This window comes from Scyliorhinus canicula, chromosome 9 (assembly GCF_902713615.1).
Source record: "Scyliorhinus canicula chromosome 9, sScyCan1.1, whole genome shotgun sequence".
Lineage (NCBI taxonomy): Eukaryota > Metazoa > Chordata > Chondrichthyes > Carcharhiniformes > Scyliorhinidae > Scyliorhinus > Scyliorhinus canicula.
Genome location: NC_052154.1, coordinates 126628592 through 126650727, shown reverse-complemented (window position 1 = coordinate 126650727; position 22136 = coordinate 126628592). Strand labels below are relative to the sequence as shown.

At 49.5% G+C, this 22136-nt stretch overlaps 1 protein-coding gene across 1 annotated transcript in view; it reads left to right on the top strand.

The window, feature by feature from the left end:
* The first annotated feature begins 6226 nt into the window (after positions 1–6226).
* ptpn5 (protein tyrosine phosphatase non-receptor type 5) overlaps positions 6227–22136 on the top strand; it is a 271921-nt gene continuing 256011 nt past the window's right edge. The window contains exon 1 of the mRNA XM_038807521.1: positions 6227–6610. The gene's annotated coding sequence lies outside the window, so the exon portion shown is untranslated. The remainder of the gene's footprint in view (positions 6611–22136) is intronic.

The window sequence follows — 22136 nt, the reverse complement described above, 5'->3', positions numbered from 1 at the left end:
GAGTAAGCAATAGTAATGTATTAGATGGGATTAGATTGAAACGGAATGCAATAAGGTCTAAGTTAAGTTTACAGTATGTATATAAGTGCACAAAGCATAGTAAGTAAGGTTGGTGACCTGCAGGTGCAGATAATCACATGGCAACAACAGAGATTTAGCTCAAAAAAGGGCTGGACTGGGTTCTAAATATTCTTGGAAACAAACTATTGAGGAAATATAGGGAAGGAAAGGCAGCAGGAGGGATGACAGTATTGATGGAAGATAATATTGCAGTGATGGTAAAAGGTAAGAGGATAAGGGTAGCACAGTGCACAGTGGTTTGCAGGGCTGCCTCACAGCTGACGTGGGTGTGATTTTGGCCTTGGGTAGCAGTGTGGAGTTTACATTTTCTCCCTGTGTCAGCATTTGTTTTCTTCGGGTGTTACAGTTTCTTCCCACAGTCCAAAGATGTGCAGGTTAGGTTACGGGGTTACAGAGATTGGGCGGTGTGGGCGGGGGACTGGGCGTGGGTAGAATGGTCAGGATTAAAAATGCTGGTAAAACTTCAGGGTTTCCCACACCCGGTTGGACCCCTCCCCTTCCCCCTCCCCTTGAACAACAGAGCCCGACATCTAGCCCTACATTTCTCGCTTATCTGCCTCTATTTTTATAATAATTATTTTTCGCTCTTTTTTCTTTTCTGTTTATTTTGCTCCTAACCATTCTATTTGCTGTTAGCAATGTCTTCTTTTGGTTCCATTGTTTTTTTTTTCTTCCTTCATGTCATATGCCAAGTGGTGGGTGGGATGACCATTTGTGACAGGGAAATAAGTCATCAATGATTCCAGGCAGCATTTGGGATGAGATCGAGGGAATATGGGCGGGTTTTTTTTATCCCGAGGCTAAGTGTTGACGCCGTCGGAAATACCATTGCGTTTCTCGACGGCGTCAACACGGCCTTAGGATCAGCAATTCTTGCCCCTACAGGGGGCCAGCACAGCACTGGAGCGGTTCATGCCGCTCCAGCTGCTGATCCCGGTGTCAATTTGGCGCCGTGGGATCTGTGCATGCGCAGTGGCACCGGCGCCAACGCACGCATACGCAATGGTTCCCTTCTCGACCAACAGGTCCGCCTTGTGCAGCCGCACGTGCTTGCGGAGAATAGATTTGGCTGCCAGCCACGTTGGGAGAGAAAACCCGGAGGTGGACTTCCTGGGGAAGGCAAGGAGACATTAATGGGGGGTTGCATTAGTCGCAGTGCAAAGTAGCGATTGGATGAAATGGAGGGCGTCGGGGAAGACCTCCTGCCAGCGGGAGACTGGGAGAATTTTGGACTATAGGGCCAGCTGGACGGCCTTCCAGACCGTCCCGTTCTCCCGCTCCACCTGCCCATTTCCCCAGGGGTTGTAGCTGGTCATCCTACTCAAGGCAATGCCCTTGCTGAGCAGGTACTGACGCAGCTCATCACTCATAAAGGAGGATCCCTGGTCGCTGTGGCGGGGAAACCGAACAGGGCAAAGATGGTGTTGAGTGTTTTGATGACTGTGGCAGACGTCATATTGGGGCATGGGACGGCGAAGGGGAATCTGGAGTATTCGTCGACCACGTTAAGGAAGCACGTGTTTCAGTCGGTGGAGGGGAGGGGCCCTTTTAAATCCACGCTATGGCGTTCAAAGGGCAGGAGGCCTTCACTAGGTGCGCTCAGTCTGGCCGGTAGAAGTGTGACCGCACAGATCTGGCTGTCTCTGGTGATAGCCCTGACCTCCTCAATGGAGTAGGGCAGATTGTGGGCCTTAATGAAGTGAAAGAACCGGGTGACCCCTGGGTGACAGAGAGCGTTGTGTAGAGCCGGAGTCGGTCCACTTGTGCGCTGGCACATGTACCTCGGGATAGGGCATTGGGGTGGGGGGGGGGGGGGGGGGGGGGGGGGGCTTGTTGAGCTTACCGGGGCGATACAAAATCTCGTAATTGCAGGTGGAGAACTCGATCCTCCATCTCAAGATTTTATCATTTTTGATCTTGCCCCGCTGTGTGTTATTGAACACGAAGGCAACCGACCGTTGGTCAGTGAGGCGAGTGAATCTCCTGCCGGCCAGGTAATGCCTCCGATGCCGCACAGTTTCTACGATGGCTTGGGCCTCCTTCTCAACGGAGGAGTTCTGAATTTCAGAGGCATGGAGGGTGCGTGAAAAGAATGCCATGGGCCTGCCTGCCTGGTTGAGGGAGGTGGCCAGAGCGACATCTGATGCATCGCTGTTGACTTGGAAGGGGAACATATTGTCGACCGCGTGCATCGCGGCCTTGGCGATGTTGGCCTTGATACGGTTGAAGGCCTGGTGCGCCTCGGCCGTCAGAGGGAAAGCTGTGGAGTGATTGAGTAGGCGGGCCTTGTCCGCATAGTTAGGGATCCACTGGGCGTAGTATGAGAAGAAACCCAAGCATCGTTTGAGGGCCTTGGGGCAGTGGGGGAGAGGGAGTTCCATGAGGGGACGCATGCGATCGCGGTCGGGCCTTAGAACTCCATTTTGCAACACATAGCTGAGGATGGCTAAGTGGTTGGTGCCGAACACGAACTTCTCCTTGTTGTACGTCAGGCTGATGAGTTTGGCGGTGTGGTGGAATTTGGAAAGGTTAGCGTCGTGGTCCTGCTGGTCATGGCCACAGATGGTGACATTATCCAGATACGGGAAGGTGGCCTGCAGTCCATAACCGGTCAACCATTCGGTCCATCTCCCGTTGGAAGACCGAGACCCCATTAGTGATGCTGAAGGGAACTCTAAGGAAGTGATAAAGGCGGCCGTCCACATCAAAAGCAGTGTACGGGGGGCCGGCTTGCGAATGGGGAGCTGGTGGTTGGCAGATTTCAGGTCCACTGTCGAGAAGACTTGGTACTGTGCAATCTGATTGAACATATCAGATATGCGTGGGAGGGGGTACACGTCGAGCTGCGTGTACCGATTGATGGTCTGGCTGTAGTCAACGACCATCCTGTTTTTCTCCCCAGTTTTCACTTCTACCACTTGAGCACACCAGGGGCTGTTGCTGGCCTTGACGTTGCCTTCCCGCAGCAGCCGCTGGACCTCAGACCTGATGAAGGTCCTGTCCTGGGCACTGTACCGTCTGCTTCTGGTGGTGACGGGTTTGCAATCCGGGGTGAGGTTTGCAAACAGAGAAGGCGGGTCGATCTGAAGGTTCGTGAGGCCGCAGACAGTAAGGGCTGGCAGGGGTCCACCAAATTTCAGAGTGAGACTTTGGAAGTTGCACTGGAAGTCCAGGCCGAGTAGCAAGGCAGCACAGAGGTTGGGGAGGACGTAGAGCCCGAAGTCGCTGAACTCTATGCCCTGGATGGTGAGGGTGGTAGTGCAGTTCCCCCAGATCTCCACGGAGTCGGATCCGGAGGCTAGGGAGATTCGTTGTGTGATGGGGTGTACCGCAAGGGAGCAGCGCCTTACCGTATCGGGGTGGATGAAGCTCTCTGTGCTCCTGGAGTCAATAAGGCATGATGTCTTGTGTCCATCGACCTTTACCGCTGTCAACGCGGATGCGAGATTGTGCGGCTGGGACTGGTCGATTGTGATAGAGGCGAGGCGCTGCTGGTGTTGGTAGGCCCCGGGCTGGTCGGCGGCGGTTGCAGGCGATGAGCGGCCTGATGAGGTGCCAGCGAGCAGGGATCCTGAGGTGGGGAAGATGGCAGCACCCAGGGGTGCACGTGGCGGGCGGCGTTAAAGATGACGGTGCCACGGGCCGCATGAGGCCTGATGGGGGAAGATGGCGGCGCCTACATGTCGGAGGAGAGGAAGCTGGCAGCGCCCACGGGCCACATGTGGGAGGTGTAGGAACAATGGGCCTGCTTACGGCGCCAATCGAGCGGGCCTGGCACAGAGCAGCAAAATGTCCCTTCTTCCGGCCGACCTTGCAGAGTGCGCTCCGCGCCGGGCAGCGCTGCCGGGGATGCTTTGTTTGTCCGCCAAAGTCGCACTTGGGTCCCCCGGGTTGGCTGGCTGCCGCGCGGCGCAGGCTTGGTGTTGGCTGGGGGCGGTCATTGGTGGGGTCAACGATGGGATGGTCGTTGGTGGGATCCACGATGGGATGTTCGCTGGTGGAGTTCATGATGCCCAGGAGGGGGGGGGGCACCGTACAATCGGGGGCATATGCTTGTCCATTACGGGAGGTGACCGATAGTGAGGTTGCGAGTTTCTTGGTCACCGCGAGGTCGAGGGTAGCCACTTCTAAGAGGCGCTGGTGGATGTACGCCGACCCTATGCCTGTAATTAAAGCGCCCCTAATTAGGAGTTCGGAATGTTCAACGGCCGAAACGGCCTGGCAATCGCAGTCCCTCGCCAGGGCGTGCATGGCACGCCAGAAATCTTGCACAGACTCACCGGGGAGTTGATGCCGCGTGGACAGGAGGTGCCTGGCATAGAGTTTGTTTGTTGGCTGGGTGTAGTTCTCTTTCAGAAGTGCCATTGCCTCAGCGTAGTTGGCCGCGTCCCGGATGAAGGGAAAGATATTGGAACTCAGCCGTGTATACAGGATCTGGAGTTTCTGTGCCTCTGTGGATGGTTCTGTTACAAATCCAATGTAGGCTTCAAAGCAAGCTATCCAATGGGCACAAGCCGACTTGGTGTTGTCTGCTTGAGGGTGCAGCTGCAGGCGATCTGGCTTGATGCAGAGTTCCATCATTGTAAAATCTCTGCTTAATAAATTGACGCACTATCAATTACGACGAGACGAGAGTAGAGAATAATCGAGGCTTTATTAAGCAGAGATGTGTAGCCTCCTGCAGCTGCTGCCAAAAATGGCTGCAGCTCGGTGAGCCCACACATTTATACTCTGCCTACTGGGCAGAGCAGCAAGCAGGGATCTTCCCCCATACCTGTAGTACAGGAGCCTGATCGTATTACATCTCATGTATGTGATATATACAAACAGTGGTGACTACCACAGACTTTCTTCCTCTTCACACTCCCCTCTTACATGCACCTCACATTCTATGTTTCCACAAACATTCAAACCCTCCACCACCGATGAACAGTGACTGCCATGTGTACCATCTACAAGATGCACTGCAATAACTTGCCAAGGTTCATTAGACAGCACCTTCCAAACCCACGACCGTTACCACCTAGAAGGACAAGAGCAGCAGATACCTGGGAACACCACCACCTGGAGGTTCCCCTCCAAGTCACTCACCACCCCAATTTGGAAATATATCGCCATTCCTTCACTGTTGCTGGGGTAAATTTCCTACACCTCAGGGACTGCAGCAGTTCAAGAAAGCAGCTCACCACTGCCTTCTGAAGGGCAACTAGGGATGGGCAATAAATGCTGACCTACCAGTGAAGTCCACAACCCGTAAATTAATTTTTAAAATTCCACCAACTTAAGGGAGAGGATGGAACACCTCTCACCCTCAACCTGTTTCTATCCTCTCCACAGCTCTTACTCAGTCTTCTTCACAATTCCTTCAGCAGATTTGGCTGCTTTCAAAATCCATTGCCAAACACAAATCAATTTAGAATGATAAAGGACATTGTCTACCACTTTCTCTGTTTGCCAGCTTCTTTGTTTCAAAAGTGTGAGGAATTCATATCTGTTTTACAGGTGTAAGAATTACCTTTTCTAACTGTTAACAAAGGTAATTAGTTGGCTTCAAAATTCAACTTTGTGGGGGAAAATTGAATGAACATTTATTAACATTACTACCTCTCACACCACCTGTATCACATTGTTTTTGACCCTGAAGTTTACCTTATCTTAACCTAACTACAACAATCTCTTGGTGCATTTTGATGCTTTCTTGGGATCTGCCCAGAATAGACTATGGATTTCATTGCAAATCCAACCATAGTTTTAGGTTGGAACTCCTGAGTGGACGCGTTTATGTGTCTGTAATGAATTAGTCAATTGTATTTTTTTTTTTGCAATTCAGGTTGTGTACAATTCTCCTGCAACAGTAATGAGATTCCGTGTGCGGAAGAGATGCTGCCTGAAATCACTGGAACTATATTGATGCAATCAGAGCTTACTGAAACACCTAGGAGCAGTTTGTTTGTAATCCGCACACTCTTCCTGGCATTGTTTGCTATTTCATTTCCCTTTTGCTTTTTCCATTCATGTTTCTGCTTAATTTAAGTGAGCATGTGTGATATATGTGTGCATGTGTGTGGGTGGGCTTTGAAAGTATCCTGTTCATCAAACCACTGAGCTGACGAGAAAGGGAGAGAGCTTGAAACGGTGAGAGAGGAAAAAAACCTTCACAATTTAATCAGGGATGTGGGCGTGAAGACAGCAGCTGCTCTGAGACACTTGTCAATGAATCGTGATATCCGGAGCATTCTTCCACCAACCTTGATTAGCATCTTAGCTCACCAAGCAGAGACAAGATCCTTTGTCTTCCCTGGTTCGGGTTTATAACAGAAAGCAGTGCAAGGTTTACTTCTGACGTACCCCACCCTCCCCCCACATCCATGACCACCACTTGCCAACAGATATTCTGCACTTTAAGCCACAGGTGCTCAAAGGAAGGTAGACAAGTCTTCAATTTGGCAGAGTTCACGTGCGTTGCTCGTGATTAACCTTGGTGAATGTGATGTAAACAACAGGTCGGCTGACAAAACTTCTTCAAATGGTAAATATCCATTTCTTTGATCTATTTTTCCAATGCGTTACCGTAGTTTCAGAGAAGCTTACAGATGCATGCAAGAAGCATCTTCGAGAAGCAGTCATAGTGTATTCTTAAACCTTAAAGCAACCAAGACCCATGTAAAGCTTTTAATATGTCCTCATATTATTGTTTCTAAGGGTATAACATGGGCAGTTGTGTATAAACATTTAGCTTTTTTTTAATTGCACATATTGACCTGTTATTCAGAGTCTGGTTATGGTACAGAAAGGACTATAATGTACATGTGGCTCAGTTAGTCAAATCCGGAGAGAAAGAATTCTGAAGATACCGTCATAATTATTCAACACTTATGCGATTTTGTGGTGGTGGGGTTTATATTTTATATATCAGTTGGTGAATGTCAGACGCCACTGACTTAACGACAGCTTCTAAATAAACCATGTTGTGTCTGGTTTTTTTGTTGGCTGTCTGAAAAAATTTCAAAAGGTGAACTGGACATCAAAAGTCTCCTTTCTGAGAAAAAACATTCAGTTTTCCACTTTCTACTGTGTTTTATGACATGGAGGCATTGATTTGTTAGTGAGGTTTCCAATGGATCATCATCAGCAACAGAACTTGAGTCACAGTACCACCCCCACAGCCTAATCTTGATCGTGCCTTTGCTGATTTTGGACTTGGCAAAAGGCGTTGACCCATTTATTGCATAAGGCGATGAGCACACATTTAATCATGCATTTGGACCTTTTTATGGAAGAATTAATTGTCTGAATTGAGCATGGATTTATCATTTAAATAATACTAAAAATTATGCTGATTATTATTAGTCCACAAGAGCTTCATGCATCTGTGCAAAGTTCCTATGTTTGCCATTAATGGAATAATATAACTAAAAAAAATACAATTATACACGAATATCACAGGGCGTAATCTAAAAATGACTAGTTTTGTTTGCTAATCAGCACAGGAACAGGATCCTATAAAAATTGCAATGTCATTCTGTAGGGTATCTTGAATTGAGACAATGCAAGGATAAAGATGATGATGCCAACAATTGCCTTACACAATAAAAGGATTCAGGCTGCAACTCGTTACTGGGTAGGTTTTGGAGTTTAAAGGAGCTTGAGCTACCCTCCAGTCATCCTCAGGCTCCTGAGTGAATCTCACAGCCTGAGAATAGGTTTATGTTCCTAATGGTTTGATTTGTTGAATGTATAACACCATATATTTGTTCTGGTAATAAAATAGTGAGTGATTCATTCAAATTGTTAGAACTATCTGTGGTTGAATAAGTATTGGGTCAACAAATAAATGCCACATGTCTTGCTTATCTGGTTATATAGGATGATATATTTTTGTCATTTGAATATGATTTCAATACATTGTCATTTCTGGAGGAAAATGAGGTGGGCCTAAAAACAGCATCATTAAAAAATACAAATACAGTGCAGGCACTGGGAATCTGAAACAAACTGCTGGAATCACAAAGCTGGTCAGGTAGCATTTGTGGACAGAGCAGGCAAGCTATATTTTACGTGCAAGCCTATCACCTAGATGATGAAAATGTTGCAGAAGGATAACATTTAAAAATAAATAAACTGAAAGGAAGGGGGGGGGGGGGGAACAGGTAGAGAGAGAGGAAAGAGGACAGGCGAATGGTTAAATTCCTGCAGGTTTTCTTGTGATCATTCATTGCAACCTCAGTTTGTGGAATTTGTGGAAATTGCAGAGAAGTGGCATAAACAGCATTTACCTTGGTTCTCGGTGGTCCCTGTGGATCTTCTGCTGTAGTTATAGGAAGGATTAGAAGAACCTTGTGAAGATTCAACATGCTTGACTAGGATAAGGTGAATTGACTGAAGTAATAACATGAGATATACAAGGCTTAATGAGAAAATGCGTGACTCGTTCACAATGTGTTGATATGGTTGGTAGAAATGGCAGCACAAAAAACTTGTAATGCAGAACAAATGTTAGTAGCCTAGAATCCTGGGAGAAGAGGCCTCTCACAATACTGCTGCACAGGGACACATCAGGACCATATTTAGGACCTGAGTCAACCAATATAATTGGGTTCAGCACCGAGAGTCATTACTGTAGAGAAAGAAGTAATTTCACTGATCAATGTTATGTCGACTCTCCATAGAGTAATCCAGTCAGTCTCATTCCACTGCTCTATCTCCATAGCCCTGCAAGATTATTTCCCTCAAGTGCCCATGCAATTATCTTTTATATCACTGTTCATCACTGCTTCCACCATCCTCTCTTAGGCAGGGAGTTACCACTGCGTACAAAAAGTTATTCTTCACAACTCCCATGCATCTCTTGCCCAAAACCTTGAATCTGTGTCCCTTAGTTCTTGTACAATCGACAAATGGGATATTGTTCTTTGTCTACTCGTCTAAACCCATCATAATCTTGCACACTTCTATCAAAGCTCTACTCAATCTCCTTTGCTCCTGATGCACGATCAATAACTCCCAAAGCGAGATTGAAGGCTTTATTGAAGTAGATGTTTCCCCCAGCAGCGCAGGTACAGAATGCAGCAGCTGGGGAGACACAGGCTCTTATACTCCGCCTTACTGGGTGGAACCAGCAGGCAGGCTTCACCAATGAGCTCACAGTATGAGGTACCTCCAACACCAATGATCTTACAGCATCAGGTACCTCCAACCTAGGTACCGTAATACCCCTAATACCGACAACCACCTTCACCCCCTGTTTAAAAAATAAAAAAAGTCCGACGGGGGTGGTGGTCTCGTGTTACACAGTGGTGGAGGTTATGGCGGTACCCGTCGGTGGTACAGTGTTTTGCCATTTACATGTCACAAATTATTTACAGGTATTTATTTACAGGTACATTTCATAATGAAGCTATTAGTTGATCGGGGGCTCTGGTTGTCCTCTGTGATCGTCGCAGTTTCGGCTGTGATGCAGGCTCGGCTCGGGCATCCGTGACTCCGGGAGCGTGGCTTCTTCAGCTTCATCACCCCTTGGTGGGGCCAGTGGAAGGACCGATCCCCCTGGGAAGGGGGCAGCCATGAGGTGCGCCAGTGGGAGGGTGGGTGGGGTTGGTGAGGGGGGTGTGGGTGGGGATCCAGCGGGCGCCAGGTCCCGGAGGGAGACCGTATCCTGCCGGCCGTCAGGGTACGCCACATAGGCGTACTGAGGGTTAGCATGAGTGAGGTGTGCCCTCTCGACCAGTGGGTCTAACTTGTGCGCCCGCACGTGTTTGCGGAGCAGAATGGGTCCAGGAGCTGTCAGCCATGTTGGGAGTGAGGTCCCGGAGGAGGACTTCCTAGGGAAGACAAGGATACGTTCATGAGGTGTTTCGTTGGTCGTGGTACACAGTAATGATCAAATGGAGTGGAGTGCATAGGGGAGGACCTCCTGCCAGCGGGAGACTGGGAGCTTCCTGGACCGGAGGGCCAGGAGGACGGTCTTCTAGACCGTTCCGTTCTCTCTCTCCACCTGCCCATTTCCCTGGGGGTTATAACTGGTCGTCCTGCTCGAGGCAATGCCCTTGCTAAGCAGGAATTGACGCAGTTCGTCGCTCATGAAGGAGCAATTATATTGGTTGACTCAGATCCTAAATATGGCCCTGATGTGTCCCTGTGCAGCAGTATTGTGAGAGGCCTCTTCTCCCAGGATTGTAGGCTACTAAAATTTGTTCAGCTTTGCAAGTTTTTTGTGCTGCCATTTCTACCAACCATATCAACACATTGTGAACGAGTCACGCATTTTCGCTTTGGACGTAGGCAGGGAACAGAACAGGGTAAAGATGCTGTGGAGGGCTTTAATGATACTGGCAGTGGTCATGTCGGGACAGGGGATGGCAAACAGGAACTGGGAGTACTCATCAATCACGTTCAGGAAGTACGTGTTGCGGTCGGTGGAGGGAAGGGGCCCTTTGAAGTCCATGCTGAGGCGTTCACAGGGGTGGGAAGCCTTTATCAGGTGCGCTTTCTCTGGCCGGTAGAAGTACGGCTTGCACTCCGCGCAAATTTTGCAGTTCCTGGTGACGGTCCTGACCTCCTCGATGGAGTAGGGCAGGTTGTGGGATTTGATAAAATGGAAGAAACGAGTGACCCCCGGGTGGCAGAGGTCATTGTGGAGGGTCCAGAGTCGGTCCACTTGTGCGTTGGCACATGTGCCATGGGATAAGGCATCAGGAGGCTCGTTTAGCTTCCTGGGACAATATAAGATCTCAGAAGTTGTAGGTGGAGAGCTCGATCCTCCACCGTAAGATCTTATCATTCTTTATCTTGCCCCGCTGTGCATTATCGAACATGAAATCTACCGACCATTGGTCAGTGAGGAGCATGAATCTCCTGCCGGCCAAGTAATGCCTCCAATGTCGCACAGCTTCTACTATGGCTTGGGCCTCCTTTTCAACAGAGGAATGGCGGATTTCAGAGGCATGGAGGGTGCGTGAGAAGAAGGCCACGGGCCTGCCTGCTTGGTTTAAGTGTGGCCGCCAGGGCTTCGTCGGATGCGTCACTCTCAACTTGAAAGGGAAGGGATTCATCAATTGCGTGCATCGTGGCCTTTGTGATGTCTGCCTTTATGCGACTGAAGGCCAGGCGGGCCTCCGTCGACAGAGGGAAAACCGTGGATTGGATTAGTGGGCGGGCCTTGTCCGCGTAATTGGGGACCCACTGTGCGTAATGTGAAAAAACCCCCAGGCAACGTTTCAGGGCCTTGGAGCAGTGTGGGAGGGGGAACTCCATGAGGGGGCACATGCGTTCTGGGTCGGGGCCTATTACTCCATCGTGCACTACGTAGCCGAGGATGGCTAGATGATTGGTGCTGAATACGCATTTCTCCTTGTTATAGGTCAGGTTAAGGAGACTGGCGGTATGGAGAAATTTGTGGAGGTTGGTGTCGTGGTCCTGCTGGTCGTGGTCGCAGGTGGTGACGTTGTCGAGGTACGGAAATGTGGTCCACAAACCATAGCGGTCAACCATTCGGTCCATCTCCCATTGGAAGACCAAGACCCCATTTGTGACACCGAAGGGAACCCTTAGGAAGTGGTAGAGCCGACCATCTGCTTCGAATGCAGTGTACTTGCGGTTGTCCCGGCGAACGGGGAGCTGGTGGTAGAGGGGTTGGGGGATGCGTCAGAATCGGTTGTGGGTGGGGTCAGGGACATATGCTCGGGCGTTGCGGGAGGCTACGTCTAAGGAGCTTGCGAGGGCCCGTGCCTCCTTGAGACTTAGCGACTTATTTTCCAGCAGCCGCTGGCGGATCTGAGAGGACTGCATACCTGCAACGAAGGCGCCCCGGATTAAAAGTTCGATGTGGTCGTTGGCTGAACCTTGCGGACAGTCACAGTTCCTACCCAGTACCAGCAGTGCGCGGTAGAATTCGTCTGGCGATTCCCCCGGAATTTGTCGTCTGATAGCTAGAAGATGTCGGGCATAAACCTGATTTACTGGGCGGATGTAGTGTCCTTTCAACAGGGTCATCGCGGCCTCAAAACCGTCTGCGTCTTCAATGAGCGTGTAGATTTCTGGGCTCACCCTCGAGTGGAGAACTTGCAGTTTCTGGTCCTCCGTGGGTGTAGTTCTGGCCGTCCTGATGTATCCGTTGACACACGCCAGCCAGTGTTTAAAGGTCGGAGCTGAGTTTGTCGCGTTGGGGCTAAGTTGCAGACACTCCGGCTTGATGCGGAGCTCCATTTTTCAAATCTAGTTCAATACATTGATGCACGATCAATAACTCCCGAAGCGAGATTGTAGGACAATTGAAGGCTTTATTGAACTAGATGTTTCCCCCAGCAGCGCAGGTACAGAATGCAGCAGCTAGGGAAACACAGACTCTTATACTCCGCCTTACTGGGCGGAACCAGCAGGCAGGCTTCACCAATGATCTTACAGTATCAGGTACCTCCAACACCAATGATCTTACAGCATCAGGTACCTCCAACCTAGGTACCGTAATACCCCAATACCGACTACCACAGCTCCAAGGAGAACAACCGCAACTTCCCCACCCTAAGTTAGTAGCAAAATTCCTAATTCCTGGTACCATTCTGGTACATCTCCTCTGCACTCTCTTCAGGGCCCACACATCCTTCCTTAAAGTGTGGTGATCAGAACTGGATGCAAACCTCTAGTTGTGCCTAACCAGAGCTTATAAAAGTTCAGCATAAATGTCCCACTTGTGTGTTCAAGATCTCTATTTATGAAGCCCAAGATTCCTTTGCCAATCACTTTCTCATTATGTCCTTTCACCGACAAAGATCGATGCACATGCACTCCCAAATCTTCTGTCCCTGCACACACTTTTGAACTGTACTATTCAGTTTACTCCCTATCTCTTCTGTTAAAATGCAACACCTCATTACTTCCTGTGGGGGCACGTAGGCAAAGGTCGCACACTAGTTAGCTTCCGCAGGGTACTTATTTTTTAGTCCTTTTTGTCCGAATCCTGAGGAATTTTGGTGAACAAATTCGGCCATCTAAAGGCCTGTCAAGGAAAGAATGTTGAAAATCTCAAAAAAGGCTGGTGGAAAGAACGATGCAAATGGAAATCTTTCGATGGATTTGGGGAGTTAGTGTGGCTCACTAGGAGGGAAGATGGTGGATACAACTCCAACGGGTGTGGTAGCTCCTATTATGGCCGCTATGCTGGCCTCGGAATATTAGAAGCAGTTTGAGAAGCATTTTGAGAAACAAGGGCAGGCGATGATAGAAACCCTCAAATAGTCAATTGAGGCGCTTGGTGCGATTCGAGAAAACCTTGGAGGCTGTGAAGGAGCACAGAGAGGTGTAAAAGAGAGTGGAAGAAACTTTATCAAGGCACAGCAATCAAATCACCTTGTTAGAGGCTGCGATCTCGTCGTTGGGGGAGAGAAACAAGATCCTGAGGGCAAAAATGGATGACCTGGAGAACGGGTCAAGGAGCCAAAACTTGAGAATCATGGAATTGCCGAAGGGGATGGAGGGCCCAAATCCCACTTGAGTATTTTTCTCAGATTTCGAGAAGCTGGGGGGGGGGGGGGGGAAACAGATATCCCCCCCACCCCAGAGTGGGATAGTGCCCATCAAATTCTCCGGCAGAAGCCACAGATATTGAGCCACCGCGGGCAGTTGTAAAATTCCATAACGCCTGAGAGAAGGAGAGCGTCTCGAAATTGGCCAAAGAAATCCAGACTTGCGATGGGAAGGGAGCACCATCCGGATGCATCAAGACGTCAGAGCGGAGATGGCGAAGAGGCAGATGGGCTTTAATAAGGCGAAGGTGGCATTATACCAGAGTGGAGTGAGATTTGGAATGGTGGACCCAGCAAGGCTTTGGGTTACCTGGTGGGGTGAAATACCACTATTTCTATACGGTGGAAGAAGCGGAGGCCTTTGTTAAAGAACATGGTCTTGGACTCAGTTAAAGGGGTTCTATGGGGATTGTTAGGGCTCTGGATGGGTTTGTTTGGGATTTCTTGTATACTGTATATATTTGTTGTTATCTGGGGTTTGTGTATGACGTGGGGAGGGGGACCAATGTGGGTCGGGGATAGTGGTTAAGGTAATAGTAAAGGAAATCAATGTGGTGGGATTCTCCGCTTGCCGACAACGGTTTCGCAATCGACCGAATCGGGAGCTGTGCCTGTTTTCAGATGCCCCACCCCCTACAAAACGGCATCATCGGGGAGTACGCTGCACGCCGTTGGGACGGCCTCGGGTGTTACCTGAAGGCCCTCCCCCGATGCTCCGCCCCCAATGGGTCGAGATTCATGAACTTCGTGTGGCGGCTGTGGACTGTGTTCAGTGCCGCCACAGTCAGGGCGGGGGGGGGGGGAAGCGAGCCGTGCTGCTTGGTGGGGGGGGGGAAGCAAGCCGTGCTGCTTGGTGGGGGGGGGGCCTGGTTCTGGGGTGGCGGGGGGGGGGTCCAGGAAGGCACTATCTGGCAGGTCAGCGCCATGTTGTACGGCGCGACCGGTACAGATTCTCGCCATGCGCATGCGCGGCCACGGACTTGCCCATTCTCTGGCCAATTTTGGCACGTGAGTTGGGAGTTCGACTGGACGCTGCTGCTAGCCCCTCACCGGTCCCGGAATCGGTGAGGGCTTGCCGCTGGTTTTGGTGTCATAAAACGCCACAGTTCCCATGCCGTTGGAGAATCCAGCTCATGGTCTCTGGTGGGAATCCTTTACATATGTAACAAGGACAAGCTAGGGAGTTTATTTTTACTATATTCCTTCATATTTACCCTAAGTGAGGGCTACCTCGCTGCCAGCAAGCTAGTGAATGGGAGTGCAGTGGGGAAGGGCTGTTGGACCTTTTTCCAGCATGGTTCAATGAGCCTAACTTGAATGTTTGGTGAAAGGATTGGGTTGGAGAGGAGGAGCATTATTCTCTGGCAGGTGATCAGGTTAATGGCTTATCCTGTTTTACCCAGTCTACCTTCCCAGTACTTTTCTTAAGCCACCATCACTGTGACTTCACATGTCCAACTTTATTAAAATCAAAACATTTAAGTTTCTTATCTCTCTATCACTGGTTTCATTTTTACTGTGAGGCACTTAATATTACCAATTACACCTCCTCTGCATTGACCACCTGTGAATTTTTCATGTTCCCAGTTTCTATCCTTCGCAATTGATATTGGACAGTAAACTTTGCTTTATGAACCTGTTCAAAATCGTCAGCCATTTCTGTGGCCTGTCTAGCTGTTTTAACTCTTAGCCTTTCCACATGAGTGCTCACTTCTGCAGGAAGTGTGGCCAGAATTCTCCGAGCCTGCGTGCCGAGCGGGTCGGAGAATGGGGTCTCAGACCCTCAGTTGACTCTGACGCCGAGACGCGATTCTCCGGCAACCGGAGAATTGGCGGCAGTCGCATATGTGCAGTCGATGCGGCGTCAGTCGGGGGCTGTTGAGCGAAGCCCCCGCAGCGATTCTCCACAGTCGACTGGCCGAGTTCCGCCGCCGTGGTTCCCGTATGGTTTCACCCGGCGGAAGGTCGGACTCGTGGCCACCCTGGTGGGGGGGGGGGGGGGGGGGGCTGGTGGATCAGACTCCATGGGGGACCTCCACGATGGCCAGGCCCGCAATCGAGGGCTACCGATCGGCGGGGGCGCGCGATCTGGTAGGGGGTCCTATCTTCTTCCGCGTCGGCCCGCTGTGTGGCTCCGCCATGTTGCGCGGGGACCAGCGCAAAGACGGCCGTGTGCATGCGTGCGTGGACCCATGGCCGGAAGTGCAGGGCCCCGTGTCGGCAACAGGAGCTGCGCGACACACGCCGGGACGCTGCTATCCCTCTTGAAGTTGGAGAATCACTCCGGGCTTTTTGAAAAAATTCTGGAGTGATTCGTGGCCATTTTCCGGCGGGCGTGGGGACTGAGCCCAATTTTCGGAGAATCCCGGCCTGTATCTTTAAATTACTCCAAAATAATTATCTCCTGAAGAGCCTCATACATTTGGTTTATTATTATTGCTCATATCCATCTATCAAAGTTAGTTTGTTTCATTATTTCAAATTCTATAGAGGTCTGACCTGGATCTTTTCTTAGATTTCTGAGCTTCTTTGGTAGGCTTCTAGCACTAGTTCATAGGCACTTAATATGGCTTCCTTCACCACAGCATAATCCCCAGACACATCCTCTGATAGTGAGGCAAACATATTACTAGTTCTACCTACCAACTCTGTTTGAACCAAAACCATCCACATGGCCTTTGGTCAATTCAATTGTTTACCTACTTTCTCAAATCAAATGAAATATGCTTCTATGTCCTTCTCATTGAATCTTGGCAAGGCTTGCGTATATTTAAACATACCTCTACTAAATCTTTGACTAGAGAGCTTTACTTCTTCCTTTAGAGGTTCCCCAGTTCCTCCCTTTTCCCCCAATGCTTTAAGTCATTGTTCTCCTTGCAGTGCATCTCCCAGTTGTCACAACCATAAGTATTTGGGTGACCCTACACCGGAAGCTCCTTTCAAATAAGGAGAAACTGCAAGCGCAATTCGATCTGTTGTCTACGGGTAAGGCAGTTGCCAGCTACGGCGTTCAATTTGTGAATATGCGGAGAAGGCCAGCTGTCTCCTGGCTCAACAATCGAGGAGGCAGGTACCCTCCTGGAGCATCATTCAGTCAGGCACTCGAAAGGCAAGCTGGTGTCCGCCCTGGAGAGTTAATAGTGCGTTTGAGGCTTTTTATAAATATATTTAAGTCAGAGCCACCAGTGGGCGGATCAGATATGTTGCCATTTTTGGAGGATCTGAAATTTCCTGTGGTGGGGGAGGAGGAGCACAAAGATTTGGAGGCACCTCTAGGTTCTGGGGAAGTCTTAGCAGCTATATGGCGGATGCAAACTGGTAAGGCCTTGAGCCGGAAGGGTTTCTGGGATGGCGTTGGTCCTTTCGCTGGCATGGTCGGAGGAGAGTAGCACATTAGGCATCAATGGACGCGGATCCTGTCAGAGGAAGTGTGCCCGGTGGATGGGAGGGGGAGCTGGGGCCCACAGTAGATGATGAGGTGTGGAGTGGGGCCTTTTGCAGGGTGAATTCCATGTCCTTGTGTGCGAGGCTGGGCTCGATCTAGCTCAAGGTGGTGTTTAGGGCACATCTGACCAAGGTGAAGATGAGTGCTTTTTTTCCCCGGAGGTGGATGATTGGTGTGGTGTTCAAGGGGATCCGGCCAATCACACGCACATGTTCTGGTCCTGTCTCAAACTTGTGAGCTTCTGGGTCTCCTCCTTTAGCACCACATCGGCGTTTCTAAATGTTGAATTGGAGCCCTGTGCTTTATTTGTCATATTTGGGGTGTCGGATTCATTGGGGCCAGGGACAGAAGTGGATGTTCTTGGCTTCACCTCATTGATTACCTGGAGGGAGGTCTGCTGGGCTGGATGTCTCCAACCCCTTCCAGTGCCTGGGCATGGTTAGGGGACCTAATAGAGTTTCTGTACACCGTGAGGGGATCGGTGGAGGGATTCATCTGGATGTGGCAGCCTTTCATTACCTATTTTAAAGAACTAATCACGTCAGTCGCTAGGGGGCGGGGGGGGGGGGGGGGGGGGGGGGGGTTTATGTGGGTCTGTATTCTTTTTATAATGTGTCCTGAAATATTGTATTTGCGGTTTTCAGAAAATTAAAATTCTTTGTAATATTTGGTAAAACTGAAAAGCGTTAAATACATTTTTTTAATGCAACATCTCACTCTTTTCCATCTGCCACTTGTCTGTCCATTCTGCTGACCTGTTATAGATAATTGTTATCATCCTCAATATCTGCCACATTTCATTATGTATTCTAATATGCAAGTGATTGATAACATACCAAAACACAGGGAACCTTGCGTGGACTCCAGCATCCTCCAATCATAAAAATACCCTTTAACATGACTCTTCTCCCACTGATATTTTTTCAGATTCTTCTTCAATAGAAAACACCAACACAAAGTACTCATTAAGTATTCAACCGTAGAGCTGCACCTCTAAACATATATCACCCTCTTTGTCCCAATCAAGACAACCCCCATTTTACTACTTTTTAAAAGTTTGTTCACGGGATGCGGGCGTCGCTGGCTAGGACACCATTTATTGCCCATCCCTGAGGGCATTTAAGAGTCAACCACATTGCTGTGGATCTGGAGTCACATGTAGGCCAGGTAAGGATGACAGATTTCCTTCCCTAAAGAGCATTAGTGAACCAGATGGATCTTCATGAGCATTAGTAACTTTTAATTCCAGATTTTTATTGAATTCAAATTTCACCACCTGCTGTGGTGGGATTTGAACACTGGTTACCAAAGCATGACTCTGATTCTCTGGATTACTAATCCAGCAATAGTAACGCAATACCACTGCCACCTCGGTAGAAGACCAGAAGAAGGTTTTCAAGTTCTCCTTTGTGTTAACTGTCATTTAATTTACATATTCTCTTTGCCAGAATGATTTTTCTCTTCACTCCCCCCTACTCCACTTATTTTATTTGGCTTGATTATGGCTTGAAGAATCCATCTGACGTGCATCATACACCCCTCTTTTTTTTTTTTGTTTCGTCATAATTTCTATTTCCCTTGTCATCCGTTAATCCCTGCCTTAGATCTCCTACCTTTCTTGCAATGAACATAGCCAGTATCTGAAACAGCTAATCTTTAAAGACCACCCTTTGTTTGGTGACAGTATTTCCTGTTGGTTGTTGTGGGATCTCTTTTACCCTGACTCTCTCCTCCCATTGAAGTTAGGCTTCCTTGAATTCAGAACTTTTAAAAATGCATTTATGGAATTTGGCCGTCTGGCTAGGCCAGCATTTATTGCCCATCTCGACTTGCACTTGAGAAGGGGCTGTTGAGGCTTGCCAAGGTGAGAGCACATCTATCGTGTGGAATTGGGAGAGGCAAATGTGGTGGTGGATTGCCTTCTTGAACTGCTGCAGTCCCTGAGGCATAGGTTCAACCACAGTGCTGTTAGGGACGGAGTTCCAGGATTTTGACGCAACGTCAGTAAAGGAGAGGCGATATCTTTCCAAGTCAGGATGGTGAGTGATGTGGAGGGGAACCTCCAAGTGGTAACGTTCCAAGATGCCTGCTGCCCTTGCCCTTCCAGATGGTAGTGGGCATGGGTTTGGGAGGTGTTGTCTAAGGAACCTTGTGAGTTACTGCAGTGCATCTTGTGGATGGTACACACGGCTGCCACTGTTAGTCGGTGGTGGAGTGATTGAATGTTTGAGGAAGGTGTACTAATTAAGCGGGCTGCTTTGTCCTGGATGGTGTCAAGCTTCTTCAGTGTTGTTGCAGCTGGCAAGTGAAATGAAAATGAAAATCGCTTTATTGTCACGAGTAGGCTTCAATGAAGTTACTGTGAAAAGCCCCTAGTCGCCACATTCCGACGCCTGTCCCGGGAGGCTGGTACGGGAAGAGTACGGGAAGTGGAGAGTATTCCATCACACTCCTGACTGGTGTCATGTAGATAATGGACAGGCTTTTGGGAGTCAGGAAGTGAGTTGCCCGCAGAAGGATTCCTAGTCTCTGACCAGCTCTGGTAGCCACAGTATTTATATGACTAAAATAGTTCAGTTTCTGGTCAATGGTAACCCCCAGGATGTTGATAGTGTCATAATACACACATTAGTATATAATGGTGCAGACACACACTGACTGACACACTGCAAGACCAATCAACACATCATTGTACCAGTACGTGATGTTAGAACTTATTAGACCTACCTTCAAGTGATCTGCCTTCGACCAGCAATCAGCCATCCTGCAAAATGGACAGCGTCCGCCCCCCCACCGCCGCTCTGCATCACCGGTAACCTAGGGGCCAACTGGAAAATCTTCAATCAGCGCTTCCAGCTTTACCTTGAAGCCACAGACCTGGAAGCTGCTTCAGACGCCAGGAAGATTACTCTCTTCCTCTCCACGGCCAGGGACCACGCCATCCATATCTTCAACTCTCTCACTTTTGTTGATGGTGAAGACAAATCAAAATTCAAGACGGTCCTCCTCAAATTTGACAGTCACTGCGCATCGAGGTAAATGAAAGTTTCAAGAGCTATGTCTTCCAACAGAGTTTACGGGGTAAGGATGAACCTTTCCAGTCCTTTCTCACCCCCCTCAGCATCCTTGCGCAGTCTTGTAATTACGGGTCCACTTCCGACTCCATGATACGCGACCAGATCGTTTTCTGTGTTCAGTCGGAACCCTTACGCCAGCAGCTCCTCAAGGTTAAGCACCTCACCCTAGCGATTGCCATCGAGACCTGCGTTCTGCATGAACACGCTACTAACCGTACTCGCACATCCAAGCGGCTGAAACGGCATGGCAGGTCCCCACGAGGCAGAATGGGTACAAGCAATCAAGCAACTCCAGGGCCTCAGCCTGGATGAGGGCGGCCATTTCGCGCACTTTTCACAGCCTCCCACGCATGCGAGCACTGAATGAGGGGACGGCGATGCCGAAGATAGCACTGCGCAGGCGCGCACCAAGTATGACAGTACCGAGCATGCGCGGTGGCGCAACGAGCGTCCTGACATCACAACGTGCGGCAACTGTGGCTCCACCCACTTAAAGCGACAATGTCCTGCCAAACCCCGATGCTGCCTACAATGTGGCAAACTTGGCCATTATGCTGCTTTATGCAGGTCTGCTCAACCTGCCAACTCTCGTCGCTCCAGCCAGCTACGCAGGGATGCCCGCGCCACCCAACCCACAGTCACCGAACCCGATTCTGACCTGCTGCCTGACCTTGATACCGAGGTCCCAAAAGCACCTTTTCGAGTCGGTATCATTACCAAACACAGGATGCCCCCAAAGCAAAAAGTCCAGCCTCTCCCGGTATACAGCATTGATCCAGACGACGAGTGGTGTGCCACCCTCACGGTCAACCGATCCCGAATCCGATTCCGCCTGGACACCGGTGCCTCAGCCAATCTCATTGCGCGGTCTGACGTCGAAAGCCTCCGTGTCAAGCCAACCATCCTGCCATCAGCCTGCCAGCTGTTAGACTATAATGGTAATGCCATTGCTGCCAGTGGCTCATGCCAACTTGAGGTGACACACAGGTCACTTAAAGCCATCCTTCCATTTGAAATAGTGGGATCCTCCAAAGCCTCCCTGCTTGATGCGCAAGCATGCAAACTGCTGAACCTTGTCCAAAGGGTTCACTCCCGGTCACCTGCTGACGCGTCTGCCTCTCAGGGCACTGATTTTAGGGCGCAGCTGGACGCCATTATTAACCAAAACCACAATGTTTTTGAGGGCAGGACACGCTCCCGTACACCTACAAGATCTTGTTGAAACCGAATGCCACGCCTGTGGTGCATGCACCTCGCAGGGTCCCAGCTCCCCTCAAGGACCGCCTCAAGCAGCAGCTGCAGGACCTCCAGGACCAAGGAGTGATTTCCAGAGTCACGGAACTGACAGACTGGGTCAGCTCCATGGTATGCGTGAAAAAACCTCACGGCGAATTGAGAATATGCATTGATCCCAAGGCCCTCAACCGCAATATTATGAGAGCACTATCCCATTCCAAAGCGCGAAGAACTCACCTGTGAGATGGCCCGCGCTAAGTTCTTTACCAAGCTAGACGCCTCGAAGGGGTTCTGGCAGATCCAGCTCGACGAATCCAGCAGGAAACTCTGCACTTTTAATACCCCCTTTTGCAGGTATTACTACAACAGGATGCCGTTTGGGATCATCGCTGCATCAGAAGTGTTCCATAGGATTATGGAACAGATGATGGAAGGTATTCGCATCTATGTGGACGACATAATCATCTGGTTCACCACCCCGCAGGAGCACATTAATCGCCTCCAGCGCGTCTTCAGACAGATACATGCTCAACAGGACCAAATGCTCCTTTGGTCAACCAGAATTCGTCGCCCACCTCAGAGACTAAATTTATGAACTTTTTGAATTCATGGACTCTCTGAATTGTTTCGTTGCTTTGTTTAATCGACTCACTGGTTTGTATATAATGTTGCTCTAGTTACTCTCTTGTTGCATACTGTCCATCTGCATTAGACACCTTCCAATGTAAATAGCTTAGTGTTTATGTACATAGTCTTGTAAATATGCTTCCACATACC